The sequence below is a fragment of the Chiloscyllium plagiosum genome, chromosome 19, assembly GCF_004010195.1.
Source record: "Chiloscyllium plagiosum isolate BGI_BamShark_2017 chromosome 19, ASM401019v2, whole genome shotgun sequence".
Lineage (NCBI taxonomy): Eukaryota > Metazoa > Chordata > Chondrichthyes > Orectolobiformes > Hemiscylliidae > Chiloscyllium > Chiloscyllium plagiosum.
Genome location: NC_057728.1, coordinates 58,762,200 through 58,777,986, shown reverse-complemented (window position 1 = coordinate 58,777,986; position 15,787 = coordinate 58,762,200).

Sequence of the window (15,787 nt, the reverse complement as noted above, 5' to 3'; positions counted from 1 at the left end):
CACCCCCACCTTACTAGTTTAAATCCTCCCAAGCAGTTCTAGCAAATTTTCCTGTCAGTCCTTCCAATTTAGGTGCAATCCATCCTTCTTATACAGGTCACTTCTACCCCAAAAGAGATTCCAATGATCCAAAAATGTGAATCCTTCTTCCATACACCAGCTCCTCAGCCATGCATTCATCTGCTCTATCCTCCTATTCCTGCCCTCACTAATTTGTAGCATTCGGTGTAATCCAGATATTATTACCCTTGAGGACCTCCTTTTTAAATTTCTCCCTAACTCTCTGTAATCTCCCTTCAGAGTCTCAACCTTTTCCCTTCCTGATGTCGTTGGTTCCAATGTGGACAATGACCTCCTGCTGGCCCCTCCTCCCCCGTGAGAACATTCTTCACCCTCTCTGAGACATTCTTGATCCTGGCACCATTCTGCTTTTTCTCTGCAGGCCACAGAAACGTCTGTCTGTACCTCGGACGACAGAATCCCCTAACACAATTGATCTCTTGGAAGCCGATGTACTCCTCGTTGAGAGTTAGAGAATGGGAAGATCAAATTTGCGGGGAAATCATCGAGATATTCAGGAATCTGTTGATACAATCCCAGCTAATGGTAATATTGAACAGGTCAGACCTCAGAGTGAAATCTGGCTTGATAGACCAAAACTTTTACTATTCTTTTTACTTACTACAGAATTCAATCACTGAACATACTCAGAAGTGGCTGCCAATGTACCTTTAACAAAATAACATAATGTTCCACAAAATAAAAACACGAACTGCACTCTGTCAGATGTGAGCTATTTGAAATTGTCGCCTTACAAATGTTAGAAGGAAATATTGAACCCTTTCTTTCACAACAACAACTTGACAAACACAAAAATGTCAGGTGGGGTAGCAGGAAGGTTACAACTGTCTCCATGTAAAGCTTATTGTTCACCTTGCACAGATGTACTTTGATTGTTTTTATCACATATTTATGCTCACTCAGTGTTGTTTTCTTCAATTATACCTCTTCCTTAGAACCTCAAATAACTGCTAACTTAGCTCACTTATTACTCAACATGGTTTCCTTAACTTTATGCCCTCAACAGCCTTGTAGGATGTCCTCCTCTGTGATATCTCCACAGCTTTCTTATTCTGCGTTTTTATTGAAGCAGTTCAAGATGTGTGGGAAATGGGTGTAGCTGGCTGGCCCGGCATTTAATGCCTATTCCTAGTTGCCCCTTGAGAAGGTGGGAGTGACCTGACATTTTGAACCGCTGCACTCCATCCGTTGTGGATTAATCCACAATGCCATGAGGGAGGGAATTCCAGGATTTTGACCCAGTGACAGTAAAAGAATGGCGATATAATTGCAAGTCAGGATAGTGAGTGGCTTGGAGGGGAACATGAAGGAGGTGGAGTTCCATGTATCTGCTGCCTTTTTCCTTCTAGATAGAAGTGATTGTGAGCTTGGAAGGTGCTGTCTGAGGATATTTGGTGAATTTCGGCAGTGAAAATTGTAGATAGCACACACTGCTGCTACTAAGCATCAATGGTGGAGGAAGTGGATGTGGTGACAATCCAGGGTAAGAATGAAAGGAAAAGTCTCAGTGGAATTGTTGAAATATGCTCAGGAGACCATCCTTGACCATCATGCTATTGGTCCAAGTAGGAAGAAGGAAATGCGGGATCTGGGCCAATTGTATATCGGAAAACATTAAGTCACATGATTTCAATTATTAAAGAGAAAAAAAATTAAGGAGCAAGATAAAATAGACCTAAAATGGAACAGGGCTAGCTTCTGCAATGAGAGGAAATCTAGACAGATAAAATAGAGCCAAATGTTGTAATAGGACAATGAGTGGTCTTTAAGTAAGAGATGTTTCTCAGATGCTTATACCCAGGCCAGTGTCATAGCCACTCATCTATCCCTTCAACACCACAGGACTGAGGTTGTTCATCATCTGCCCTGATGGTTTCATATCCTCATAAAATCCCAAAGACTAACCAGCTCTTTACTTGGTGAAATTCACCACTCTCCAGTTCTGTGCAGCAACTAAACGTGTTTTTTAGTTGCCTAACAGCTACCTGATGAAGGAGCAGCACTCTGAAAGTTGTGCTTCCAAATAAACCTGTTGGACTATAACCTAGTGTTGTGTGGTTTTTAACCTTGACCACCCCAATCCAACACCGGCTCCTTCAGATCATAAAACTCCTTTGGAGGACTTGTTCTATTCTTCATGAAGCCAGTGTCCCAGCTTGAAGTCTTCGTTCCTCAGATTAGATTGGATTGCACCTCACCCCACACTCTTGCATTCGATTTTAGTGGCACTTCAAGCATTTAGTTGGTTATAAAGTTCTTTTTGACTTCCTGGAGTTTCAAACAGAGCTACATTAATGCAAATCTTCCCTTCATTTTGATAAATAGCAACAGAGTCTTCAACCATCATATCGTAGTGAGCTGGACACTTCTTCAAAACTCTTTGATAGCTTGGTAGCATTCTTTCCTTTAAGTTTTCTTGCCCATATCTTTCTTCACCTTGTTACTCCATCTCTTCTCTGCAACCTAAGATTTGTTTTTTTTGCTTTAAACATGTTGTAACTATTGCATATTTGCTGTTCAATGTCCACCACTCCACCTGTAAAGCAACAGAAGATATTTCATTTCAAGAAAGAAACCACATTAAAGTAATTTATTGTTTTGATAACTACAGCAAGGTTTTACAAGATGATCCTGCAATAAAACAGAAAGGTAAACAAAGTGCTCAAGTACAAAGGCTGCAGCAGAGGTAGAGTAAGTATTCTTCAAGTATTCAACAATCCCATTCCCTAGGTAGCAATTGACAGGGACAGAGTGTTCCTAAAGACAGGAATCTTGTCAGAAGATCGCTGAATGCATTAACATTAGACAATCACATTATGGCAGAAGGACGTTCGTGAAAAATAATAAAATGTTATAACAAGGATTCATGAAACAACCAAGCAGCTTTTAAGAAAACAGCTGGTAGGATAATGTGCTGAAATGGTGCAGGGGTTTATCACTATGTTCCATTGTTGCTGTACCTTTAGACTGTGATAGAGCCCTGAGGAAGGCAATGGAGATCTCATAGCTTCAGGTGTCCACCATTTCTTGCGGATTCCATTTTTAAAATATTCATTCATGGGATGAGGGTGTCACTGGCTAGGCCAGCATTTATTGTCCATCCCTAATTGCCCAGAGGGCTGTTTAAGAGTCACTGCTGTGGGTCTGGAGTCACATGTAGGCCAGACCAGGTAAGGATGGCAATAGACAATAGGTGCAGGAGTAGGCCATTTGGCCCTTTGAGCCAGCACCACCATTCATTATGATCATGGCTGATCATCCTTAATCAGTATCCTGTTCTTGCCTTATCCCCATAGCCCTTTGGCAGTTTCCTTCCTTAAAGGACATTAGGATCCAGATGGGTTGATCTGACAAGTGCCGATGATGTCATGGTCATCATTAGACTCTTAATTCCAGATTTTTATCAAATTCAAATTCCACCATCTGGCATTGGCAGGACTTCAACCTTTGTCCACAGAACATTATTTGGGTCTCTGGATAATACCAGAAGGCTGTCAGCTCCTACATAACGGGCAGAATTTCTGTCCATTTACTGGAATATTTCTGAAGTGGTTTCAAGCACTGAAATATTGGTACAAAATTATAGGGCATTTAATCCTGTTTTCTGACTTTCACAGTGTGCCTCTGAGCTATCTGTAACCTGGTGTGGTCAACGAGGGATTGATGGACTGGCAAAGTTTACTGGGAAGTCTTTACTGATGAAATCCTTGCCGAAGTGAAAGGCCTTTGCTCCCAACAGCAAAGTTCTTCCGAGTACGTATTTCCATTGCTTTGGAGGTGATCTGAAATGGAAAAATGCTCATGACTAAATGGAGGTGCAGGAATAAACTTCTTCTTTGGAGAACAAGTGCAGATTCTACATTTGTTTGGCAACTTGTTGGTCTTGCTGCTGCTTATTGTCACTCAATATCACCATGCAATCCTCATTGCCAGAGAGCTCTTCCTCACTCGCATCGTGTATGATTGGGGTGCTGCACACTAACTTACAAAAACTTTTGTTCCTTCCCAATGTGGTATCATAATCACTAACAATTTCGTACAAGCTGGGAAGGTTGCAGTTTTTCAAATCCTTTGTTGCTGTCAAAGTGCATATGTTTGGCTGTCCAGCTCACACAGTGTGCCATTTTAGTAAAAACAAATTACTGGAGATGTTAAAAAAATCTGAAATAAAAGCAGAAAATGTCATTCTGAAGAAGTATCGCATTGGACTCGGAAACTTTCATTCTGTCTCTCTTTCTATAGATGCTGTCAGGCCTGCTGAGTTTCTCCAAAGCATACTGCTTTGGCACAGTTTTGCTTCCTGTTTTCCAGAGGTTATGGATCTCCAGAGAAGAGCAGTTAATGAGAGTCTCGATGTTCTTCACTGTGCTGAATGTGATGTGTATGTGAGCATCCGGGATGCTCTCAAGATGATCAATAATGGAAAGATGATACCAAAAGCCTTAACAGATGGAACCAAAAGAGAAATTGCTGGAAAATCTCAGCAGGTCTGGCAGCATCTGTAAGGAGAGAAAAGAGCTGACGTTTCGAGTCTAACTGACCCTTTGTCAAAGCTTAACAGATGGAACTTGACCAAAAGACAATGGGTTGAATCTGCTGCAAAGGTGGCGTTGTACAGAAGATTGACACCAGCGTATCCAAAGTGAATTCAGTGGCGTTTAAAGCTTTAAAATCCAAACGTCCACAGATGTGCAGGTTAGGTGAATTGGCCAGGCTAAATTGCCTGTAGAGTTAGGTGCATTAGTCAGGAGTAAATTAAGGGGAATGGGTCTGGGTGAGTTACTCTTCAGAGGGTCGGTGTGGACTTGTTGGGCCGAAGGGCCTGTTTCCACACCGTAGGGAATCTAATCTAATCTTATTTGTCTTGGTGCCACCTCAGCAGCTAGCTTGAGGAATCCTGCTGTCTGTTTTTGCTGCATTGCTGGAATAGAACCTGGCTGAGCAGGAGACTGAAAGGTAACTTCTGGAAGATATCTTTCAATGGTTTTCTGAATGAAGTGATTCATTGAGGTTCCTTTGCCAGCTCAACAAGGTGATATCGTTATTGGCAATCAGCTTGGATAGTAATTTAGGTTGTGATTTGGTGAATTTAGGTTTCAATTCATCTCATTGTTGGAATTTTGAGTGGGCAGCTCTTGAGTGAAGGGTTGAGAGTTCCTGTGTTCAAACGTGCCCTGATCGTGACTATCGTTTGCAAGCTGCAGAGCTGCACCACTCTATGAGTTGATATTGTCAATGGGTAAAACTATTTCACTCTGCATAGTTGGCTCAGCCTGGTGGTACGGTGGTTAGCACTGCTACCTCACAGCACCAGCGTCCCCAGTTCAATTCCAGCCTCAGGCAACAGTCTTTGTGGAGTGTGCAGATTACCCCTGTACTTGTGTGGGTTTCCTCCCACAGTGGGGAATCTAATGTGAAGAATTTCATGTGCATCAATTTTGGGAAAAGTCCATTGGTGGGACTTGTACACTCACTACGGTGCAATGCAGCATCACCTTTGGAGTTTCCTGTAGTGTCAAATCTGACTGGACACAATTGTTATAAATCTTGGAATGAATCAATGGGAGTGTTATTGTTCTGTTCATAGAATCCCTGGAGGGTGGAAACAGGCCATTCAGCCTTACAAGTCCAAACTGACCCTCCAAAGAGTATCGCACCCAAATCCATTCTCCATTACTCTATATTTACCTATAACCCACACATCCCTGAACATTATGGGTAGTTTAGCACGGCTAATTCACCTAACCTGCATATCTTTGGATTGTGGGAGGAAACCCACGTAGACACGGGGAGGATGTGCAAACTCCACACAGTTGCCCGAGGCTGGAATCGAACCTGGGTCCCTGTTCTGCTGCAATTGTTATGTCATGAATGGTCGCAATGTTGAGTTCTATTCTTGTTGATCATCCTGTTATTCTGATCCATTCATGTCCCCCTGGCCGAATATTTCTAGCTTTTATGCAGAGTTGTTAAAGCTGCATTTCATTGTCGATGCACCAATACAAGGGATGTGTTGCCTATATCTGCAGCCAGGTTTGCTTTTGTGCACTTTCAACAATCCAAAGACATATCCTACAGAATTTTAACTGGTAAGATGTTTACACTTGGTCCCATGTCAACATCGATCTGGAGTGCGCATTTCCCAATTTCCTCTGGGCATAGGCATCTAAATAGGTACATGATTAGGAAGGATTTACAGAGATAAGGACTAAGTGCTGCTAAATGGAACTAGATTAATTCAGGATATCTAGTCGGCATGGATGAGTTGGACCAAAGGGTGTGTTTCCATGCAGTTCAACTCTGCAACCCTATATGATATTAATCATCAATAAAACATCCACAGAAAATAGTGTTTTCACAAAGCCTGTTTACTTTTCAATTGAAGTTCTTAAACTTGAATCTTCAGTCTTTCTGTCTCAGTAATGCACTTCTATTTTTGACGATTCCCAGTATGCTACATTTACTTTTTGTGTGGTTCTATCTTATTCTAGGTTCAATTTACTTGGAAATCTCAATGAAGTTTTTCTTTAACAGAAAAATTGATAACTGGTCGTTCCAAAGCAAACTATGTGCACATCCTTAATTTGGCACGTTACTGTTTGGTCTCTCATGATTGTTGATCAAATGGTTTCACCTCGGTCTAATGTTCGTTAGAATACTCAGCTCTAGCGTGCTAGTTGGCATTTCCATCCTGCAGCAATAAAGTCAATGCAATGGCAAGATACTGGATTAACTGGTCCTGTAACTGGTTTCCTTAAAACTCGCTATTAGATACGTGTGAACTCAACTTGAGAAATATACACTTCCAATGCAAACTAGTGATAATTGTGATACACTTTAATTATCTCTTCCAAGTGGGCTACATGTTGCAGTCAGCTGGAATTGGATGGTTGTTGATCGTTAATTGTATTTGAACTTGGCACAGGCATCATATGGGCTTGCACAATGAGAATCTTCACCATTTGCAAGGGCGTTTGTAAATAGGATAATAAACCACAAATCTCCCTCTAGCATTGCTGAGTCATGGTTAAGACTTATTATTTTGTTTAAAACTTAGCTACATTGCAATGAGCAAGCGGTAACTTTTCTTTCTGGTGAGTTTAGTGGGTATATCCGATGTAACTACCTTAACTTCAAGTATGTCAATGTGAGGTCTATCAGTGAGATATTGCTTTTGAGAAGCATATGAAGGAGGAGGGCGCATAGATATCAACTATTCTTCACAATTAACAATGCATTCATTCTCACCAGAAAGCACAGTTTTTGTTTACGGTGAGCACAGATGACCTTGTTTCCTTTTTGCAAAATCTATGGCATTGGATTTTGGTAAATTTATTTGTTCTTTTGTCCATTGTATTCTGATGACCTTCATAATTTGTCAAAATTGATTATCTACACGCTTACACATTTCCTTTTCTTCTTTTCTTGTTTTTTTTAGTATTTACTTTTCTGTTTGGAGGACAACAATTTGCTTATATGTCCCTAATGTATCTGGCTCGAAAAACAACTGGTGAACTTGAGCTGGACTTAGTCCATCACGACGGGGGAGTGAGCCAAAGACCAGCTGGGAGCGTCTATGGTCCCATGGCTTATGAAAGGACTTTAATGTTTGACTTTTTGACTTTTTATTTCTTTGTTTTTCTACTTTGATACCAAGAAGAAACTGTAGTGCTGAAAATGGTTTAACTTATTTCTTTATGTTTCTATTTCTGTGTCAGAGATTTTGTACCTAAGTACCTTTGTACCTAACATGGCACCGGGGATGGTGACATTGTACATTTCTCACTGTACTCCTCTAAGCCCTGGACCAGAACACACATGATAATAAAACCTGAATCAATGCTTTTGATGATCTGTCCAGAGACATAACCATTCATTGCTCCCTAGAACTGGAAAGATTATATTTAAGCAATGCCTGAATCAAAATAATCTGATGGTTCAAATGTCCCTTCTTCAGAACCAAAACATTAACTCTGCTTTCTCACCACAGATGCTGCCAGACTTGCTGAGTTTCTCCGGCATTTTTGTTTTGTTTCAGAACTTCAGCATTCACAGTTCTTTGTTATATTTTATCAAAACAGTCTCTATCTCAGCACTAATTAGCATAATGTCAAATGTCAGATTCCAGAATGAACGGCTTCACATTTTCCCTGACATGTGTAAGACAAAAAGTTTTGTCAATGCGTGTCCCTTCAGCAGTAAGCAGGCTACATACTTACATGCAAAATGTATTCTGATCACAGAATACATGCCCTTACCAGCTTTTTCTTTTGTACATGGGATATGGGCTCTGTCGGCTGGGCATTTATAGTTTGATTTTATTGGCATTTATTGTTCAACTTGACTTGCCTCTGGGGAAGGTGGTGGTGAACTACCCTTTACAGCCACCGCAGTCTTTCTGTTGTCGGGTCACTCACAGTGTTGTTAGGAAATGAATTCCTGGATTTTCACCGGATGACTGTGCAGTTCCGGGTCAGGACACTGTTTGTCTTGGAGGGGAATCTTGAAAGAGGTGGGGTTGGTCACACATCTGTTGCCTTTATTGTTCTGAATGGAAATGATTACAGTCCTAATGATTCAAGTGATGGCAGGGTCAAACTCAAAGATCCAGTGATCAGTCCCAACAGTTCAGTACCACCCATTCCAGAAAGAACACCATTCAAACTTAGGGCATCTGATTGTAACCTGTTTGCACTCTGGAAAGATTTGAGCTTTCTAAAAAATAGTCCCCATTCAAGTAATGCCATTAAATGACTTACCCAGCTGTGAAAATATGATATCTATAAACAATAACTGGAATAATTTGCTCTCATGTTCAGTCTATTGCAGAATTCAATTTTGCCCCTACATTCTCTTTTCTGATGACTTACAAGAGCTAACAGCTTTAAGCAAAATAAAGGCTTTCTGTCTGATTACCATAATGATCTTATCCATCTTGGCCTAGCCTTTTACTTAGGGAGGAAAAAAAAAAGTATAATTTTTCAGCAATTTTGGTGATGTGCGATGTCTTTAAAGTCTTCAAGTCTAGTTATTAAGTGGAGTGGTATACTGTACACAGTGTGACACTTTAGTGTCCTAGCAACAGAGCTGCTACAGATTGATATATGTGTTATCACTAAAAAGGAACTAGTTAGTCAAAATGTCAGCTGTAGTTCTCTTTTAGATTCACATTGAAGAGCTACATTTTATTTAATTCAGAAGAGCTAGATGCTGCATCCACTATTGTGCAATCTTTTGTTACTGATATCACTGTTACATTATGCCACTTTTACGTTCATATTTGTTAACTGTCACTTCAAAATTGAGTATGACTACAGAACAACTAAATGGAATCCATGAGGGAGAAACATTTTGAATGTAAGTGTATAGCCTGCTGAAGAGACACGCTTGACAAAACTTTTTGTCTTACACACGTCAGGGAAAATGTGAAGCCGTTCATTCTGGAATGAGAACAAAGAACAGAGTACGATTTAAATGGAGAAAACCTGCAGAAAGCTACAGCACCAACGGATTTTGGGGCCATGTGAGCATGAGGTAGAAAGCTCACACACAGGATTAAATCAGGAAGGTTGGTCCTTATTTTAAGGAGGTTGGTCTATAAGGGTAGGGAAATCTTACTGTAACTGTAACTGGTGCGATCACATCTGGAGTGATGTAAGCAGCTTTGGTCCCCTTATTTAAAAAACAATATTATTTCATCGGAAGCAGATCAGGGAAGGTTCACAAGGACGATTCACCCTAGTTTTATGAGCAAAGGTTAAGCAGTTTAGGTGGTGGGGGGAGAGAGCATGCCTCCTGACTTATCCCGTTTCACCAAAGAATTCCCCAAAGATTTTCAGTCAGCACCTTCCAAATCCATGACCACTTCCATCTAGAGGGACAAGGGCAGCAGATACATGGGAACACCACCCCCTGCAAGTTCCCATCCAAGCCACTCCCCATCCTGACTTGGAAATATATCGCCGTTGCTTCATGAAGGCAGCTCACCACCACCTTCTCAAGGACAACTAGTGGAAGGCAATTAATGCTGGGCCCAGCCAGACACAGGCACATTCTACAAATTAATGAAACAATTTTCATTGCCAGCTTCTCATTAGAAGGGTGGTGAACAGATACCACGTGGGCAACAGTTAAATCTCCACTTAATATTTAAATTTTTAAACCGTTTCTCCCAGTTGAGAGTATGTTCACATAAGGACATAAGACCATAATAATAGAAACAGGAAAAGACCATCTGTCTGCCCTTGAGTCTGCTCTGTTAATATTTTCACGGACTCAGCTCCACTTACCTGCCTGCTCACCCTAAGCCCTAATTCCTATACTATTCAAAAACCTATCTCTCGCTTAAAAATATTCAATGAGGAAGCCTCCACTGCTTCACTAGGCAGGGAATTCCACAGATTCACAAGATAGGGAGAGGTTGAACAGGCTGGGGCTGTTTTCCCTGGAGTGAAAAAGGCGGAGGGGTGACCTTATTGAGGTTTATAAAATCACAAGGGGCATGGATAGGGTAAACAGGCAAGGTCTTTTCCCTGGGGTGGGGGAGTCCAGAACGAGAGGGCATAGTTTTAGGGTGAGAGGGGAAAGATATAAAAAGGACAACTTTTTCCACACAGAGGGTGGTGCATGTATGGAATGAGCTGCCAGGGGAAGTGGTGGAGGCTGGTACAATTGCAACATTTAAAAGGCATCTAGATGGGTACATGAATAGGAGGGGTTTAGAGGGATACGGGCCAAGTTGTGGCAAATGGGACTAGATTAGGCTAGGATATCTGGTTGGCATGGACAAGTTGGACCGAAGGGTCTGTTTCCATGCTGTACATCTCTATCACTCTATGACTCTAAGAATTTCCTCCTCAGCTCAATTCTAAATCTGCTTCCTCTCATTGTGAGGCTTTAACTCCCCCCACCCACCCAGTCCTGGTTTCACCTGCAAGTGGAAACAACCTCCCTGCTTCTATCTTATTTATTCCTTTCCTAATTTTATATGTTTCTACAAGATCCCTTAACAAGATTCTACATCTCCCAGCTATTTCTTTTTCCTTAAGCAATGCTGTATAATTCAGTCAAGATGAGATAACGTATATTATACAATTATTCACAAATACATCACCTACAGGGAGAATAAAACAAAAATAGAATATAACAAAGTGACTGTTTTAAACTTGCAAGTTCAGCCTTTCCAGAATGGTTACAGAAAGTGTAGGTGCCATTTGTCATTAATTATTTTTGATAGTAGATTTTCACAGCATGTACAATGATAGAGAAAAGACAAATGCCTCCTGGCATTATGACACCTTGAAAAACCTTACAAAGCATTTCAAAGGAAAGGTCTTTTATGCATTCTGTCCTCATTAGTCTCTAGATTAGCTTAGATGTCATTTAAAGTAAGGGGTGTATTTATTTATTGACTGTGGGATTTAGCCACTAAAGCTTTGCAAACCACTGACACATTCAATGCATAACCGAGCAAAAATACATGCCGACTGATCCTTTGGATCAACCAACTTTGAAGTATTTGCCTCAAGCAAACAAGCCAGGCCACGCAGTAGGCAGCAAGAGTGGCGGCATTAATCAAAGTACATGATTCTGGTGGAGAATTGTGAGAGGGCAGAAATCTGTGTTCATTTGTAGTTCCACCATAATGACACCAGTTCATTTGCAAACTGGATTGAAGACATTACCTTTCCGTTCCGCCCAAGTGTAAAACAAATTTGCTGCATTGCACTTGTAATTTCTCCAGCAAGGCACGTCTTTTTTTCTGTTGCTCGAAAGATTGGCATTCACCACCTTTGCAAAATATTAAAGCACTCCAAGGAAACATGATTATTGCCTCCACGCCAGCTCTCCCAGGTGAGCTCAACAGACTTCTCTTAACTCAATGTGAAATCCAGGAAGTCATTTTCGCACCGTAACGCTCAGTGCTATTGATATTAAACCAAGTGATCCTGACATAATTGGAAACTTATGAATTTACGACCAGATTATGCATTGCCACCACTTTGTATGCTTGGCAACTATAAGGAGGAGGGGTTGGGAGGGTTTACAAGTTATTACTGTCCAGAGATTATTGCCATCCAAAGATTCTGTAAAAGGTTTATTAAACGAACATAATTTGCATTCATTTTCATCTTCCAAGCAGACAGCACATTCATTTTGAACTTCCCACTGTCCAGGAAACCAGACAATTTGCACCACAATTAGAAGGATTAAAAGACCATCCTGCTTCCCCTGTTGGCTCCAAACCTGAGTAAAATTCAGAGCCAACATCGATGAAAGATAAGTGTGTCTTTTCATGCCACATCCAGTTTGAAGGGAAAATTATTTCTTTGTCAAAGCATACCCTTTGTTCAAATGTGCACGATGGAGTTTGATGCTGTTTCGAAAAAGAAATCCAGACTCATTTTAAAATCTATAAACTCCCGGTCCCTCAGGGAAAAGTGGGTTATGAGCTTCAAGCAATAAGTGGCGATTTCTTCATAAATAACTGAGATTACGTTGCCTGTCATTTTGACAGCATACATTTCAGGACAAGTCTTGAGGTGAATATTTTAACGACTTGTGGAGGCAGGGAGAGTTCCCTTTTCCTGTGCTTGAGTACATCGGGTTGCCTGGATGAAATTAATGGTTGGGTAAGGAAGGACATTACCTAATGGTGCTTCAGTTGTGAAACACTGCGTCTAAATGATTCAGCACATTCGTCAGATTTAGAAACAGGAGACTGTGCCCCTAAAATCTGAGTCTCTGTATGAATACAGATTTGTCAGTACGTGACACAACTATTTGCAAATAAGCCTTGAGTCAGTCATCTACATACTAGTACCATGGAGCACTCAGTTGGTGCTGTCAGCTATGTTTTGTTATTGTTTTCAGGAGAATCAAATCATCCATCCATTCTCCAGCAGAACCATGCTGAGCATCATTAATTTATTGCTCAGGTCAAATTGTGTCTCATGGGATTTGACTTTTCAAATTTTTCCTGGTGATTTGGAGACATCAGCTTTATGGGTCCATTTTGTTTACCACTGGGGCCTTTGGTTTATGCATGGCCATTAAGTCAACTTCCAAAGGAATTTCTTGAGTTCCTGCTTTTTCTCCAGTGAATACCATAAAACAGAGCCTTTTGGCTCCTTAATAACTGGAAGAAACACTGCCCATCTCTAAAGAAGAATTCAGGTGGCATGGTGGCTCAGAGGTCAGCACTGCTACCTCACAGCACCAGAGTCCTGGATTCAATTGCAGCCTTGGGCGACTGTCTATGTGGAGTTTGCATATTCTCCCTGTGTTTGTATGGGTTTCCACTGGGATTCTGGTTTCCTCCAACAGTCCAAAGATGTGCACGTTAGGTGGTTTAGCCAATCAAAATTGCCCATAGTGAACAGGAATATGCTAGGTGGATTAGCCATGGGAAATGCAATGCTATATGGAGAGGGCAGGGGGATGAATCTGGGTATAATGCTCTCTGGGGTTGGTGGTGTGGACTTGATTGGCTGAGTGGCCTGTTTCCACACTGTCAGGATTATAAGAAGAAAGGAAAGGGGTGATTTCAGTGTCTGAGCCTCCTGGTTTCCAATTCCTCAGAACCATGGAATGAGACTGGATTAAATTCATTGGGAATGTGATGTTTGTTGGACATTTGTAAAGCAGTTGAAATCTTCATTGTGGGTGTAAATCAGTGGGATGGACAACTTTATTCTAGGGCCAGAAGATGTGTCAGACACCAAGTTTTTTGACATATCCAAAGAAATAATGAAACAAATATACCCAGGGAAGGTATTTCAAGTGAAAGTTATTCCAAGGTTTGCAGAAGATCAATTATTTGCCCTTAACATATTTGGTCATTTTTTTCCTTTTACAAAATGAATGTTGATAAAAATTATTATTAGTAGTCTGAGGTGTACTATTTGGAAACATAGGGATTAAAATAGAGGAATATGGAATTTAGTTTTCAGTTCTGTGAAGGTCTGACGTCATGTTCTTAAAGTTCATGCTTTAGAAACAGTGTTCCCAATTCATCAATCTTGTTACAGCGAATTCGCGTTAATGAAATGCTCGTTATAGCAGAATGACATGTATTTTTAAGAAGGTCAGAAAGAATTTTTTAACAATGAACTATGAACAGAATTCCCATGAACGTACACGATTTTAGCAAAGTGACTAAGATGCCTCCCTTCGAAGAAATAATTGTAAAGTGCAGTCATTGGAACCAGGAGCCAGATGAGTCACATTGACTATGAGATCCTTGATAGGGGTTGGTACTCTGAGCCAATCAGGGAGCCCTGGCTAACAGAGATAAACAGGAGGTTCAGAAGGCCTTCTCATTCTAGGGATTGGCTGGTCAGAGTCCATGTACAAACCACATGAAAATAAAGAGTGAGCCTTAACGTGAAAACATTGCCCCTTAAGTCCCTTTTAAATCTTTCCGCTCCCACTTTAAATCTCTGTCCCTCTAGTTTTGCACTCTCCCATCCTGGGGAAAAAAAAACCTTAGCTATTCACCCTATTCATGCTCCTCATGATTCTATAAAACTCAATAAGGTCTTCCCCGACCTCTGATGTTCCAGGGAAAACAGCCCTATCCTATTCAGTCTGTTCCTATAGCTGAAACCCTCCAACCCTGACAACATCCTTGCAGATCTTTTCTGAACCTTTTCAAGTTTCACAACATCCTTCCTATGACAGGGACACCAGAACTTAATGCAGTATTCCAAAAGCACCCAAATTAATCTCCTGTACAGCTGCAACATGGCCTCCCAACTCCTATACTCAATGCACTGACCAATAAAGGCAAGTGTACCAAATGCCTCCTTCATTATCCTGTCTCCCCACAACTACACTTGCAGTGAACCATGAACCTGCACCCCAAGGTATCTTTGCTCTGCAACACTCCTCAGGACCTTACCATTAAGTGTATAAGTTCTGCCCTGATTTGCCTTTCCAAAATGCAACACCTCACATCTATCTCCATTCGCCACTATTCAGCCCATCAGTCCATCAGATCAAAACCCCATTACACTCTGAGGTAGCCTTCTTTCCTGTCCACGGCACCTTCAATTTTAATGCCATCTACAAACTTATTAAACATTCCTCCTATATTCACATCCAAATAATTTATATAAATGACAAAATGCAGTCGAACCAGCAGCGATCTGTGCCCCGCTGTTCACTGGCCACCAGTCCGAAATCAACCTTCCATCACCATCCTCTGTCTCCAAACTGAGCCAATTTTGAACCCAAATGGCTATTCTTTTCTTTTATCCTTTCATGGGATTCTAACATTACTGACCAGCCAAAGTCATGTCCATCCCTTACTGTGCTGGAACCAATCGGTTTGCTGGACCATTGCAGGGGGGAAACAAGACTCACCCTGTGGGTCTGGAGTCACATGTAGGCCAGACCAGGCAAGGATGGAGATTTCCTTCCTAAAGAACATTGATGAATCAGATTTTTAGGACAATTAATGATTGTTTCTTGGCACAATTATTAACTCCAGCTTCCAATTTCAGATTTTATTCATAGAATCCCTACAATGTGGAAACGGGTCTTCAGCCCAACAAGTCCACACCAACCCTCCAAAGAATAACCCACCCAGACTCATTCCCCTCCCCTATTATCCTACATTTACCCCCTGACTAATGCACCTAACTTACACATCCCTGTACACTATCGGCAATGTAGCATGGTCAACTCACCTCACCTGCACATC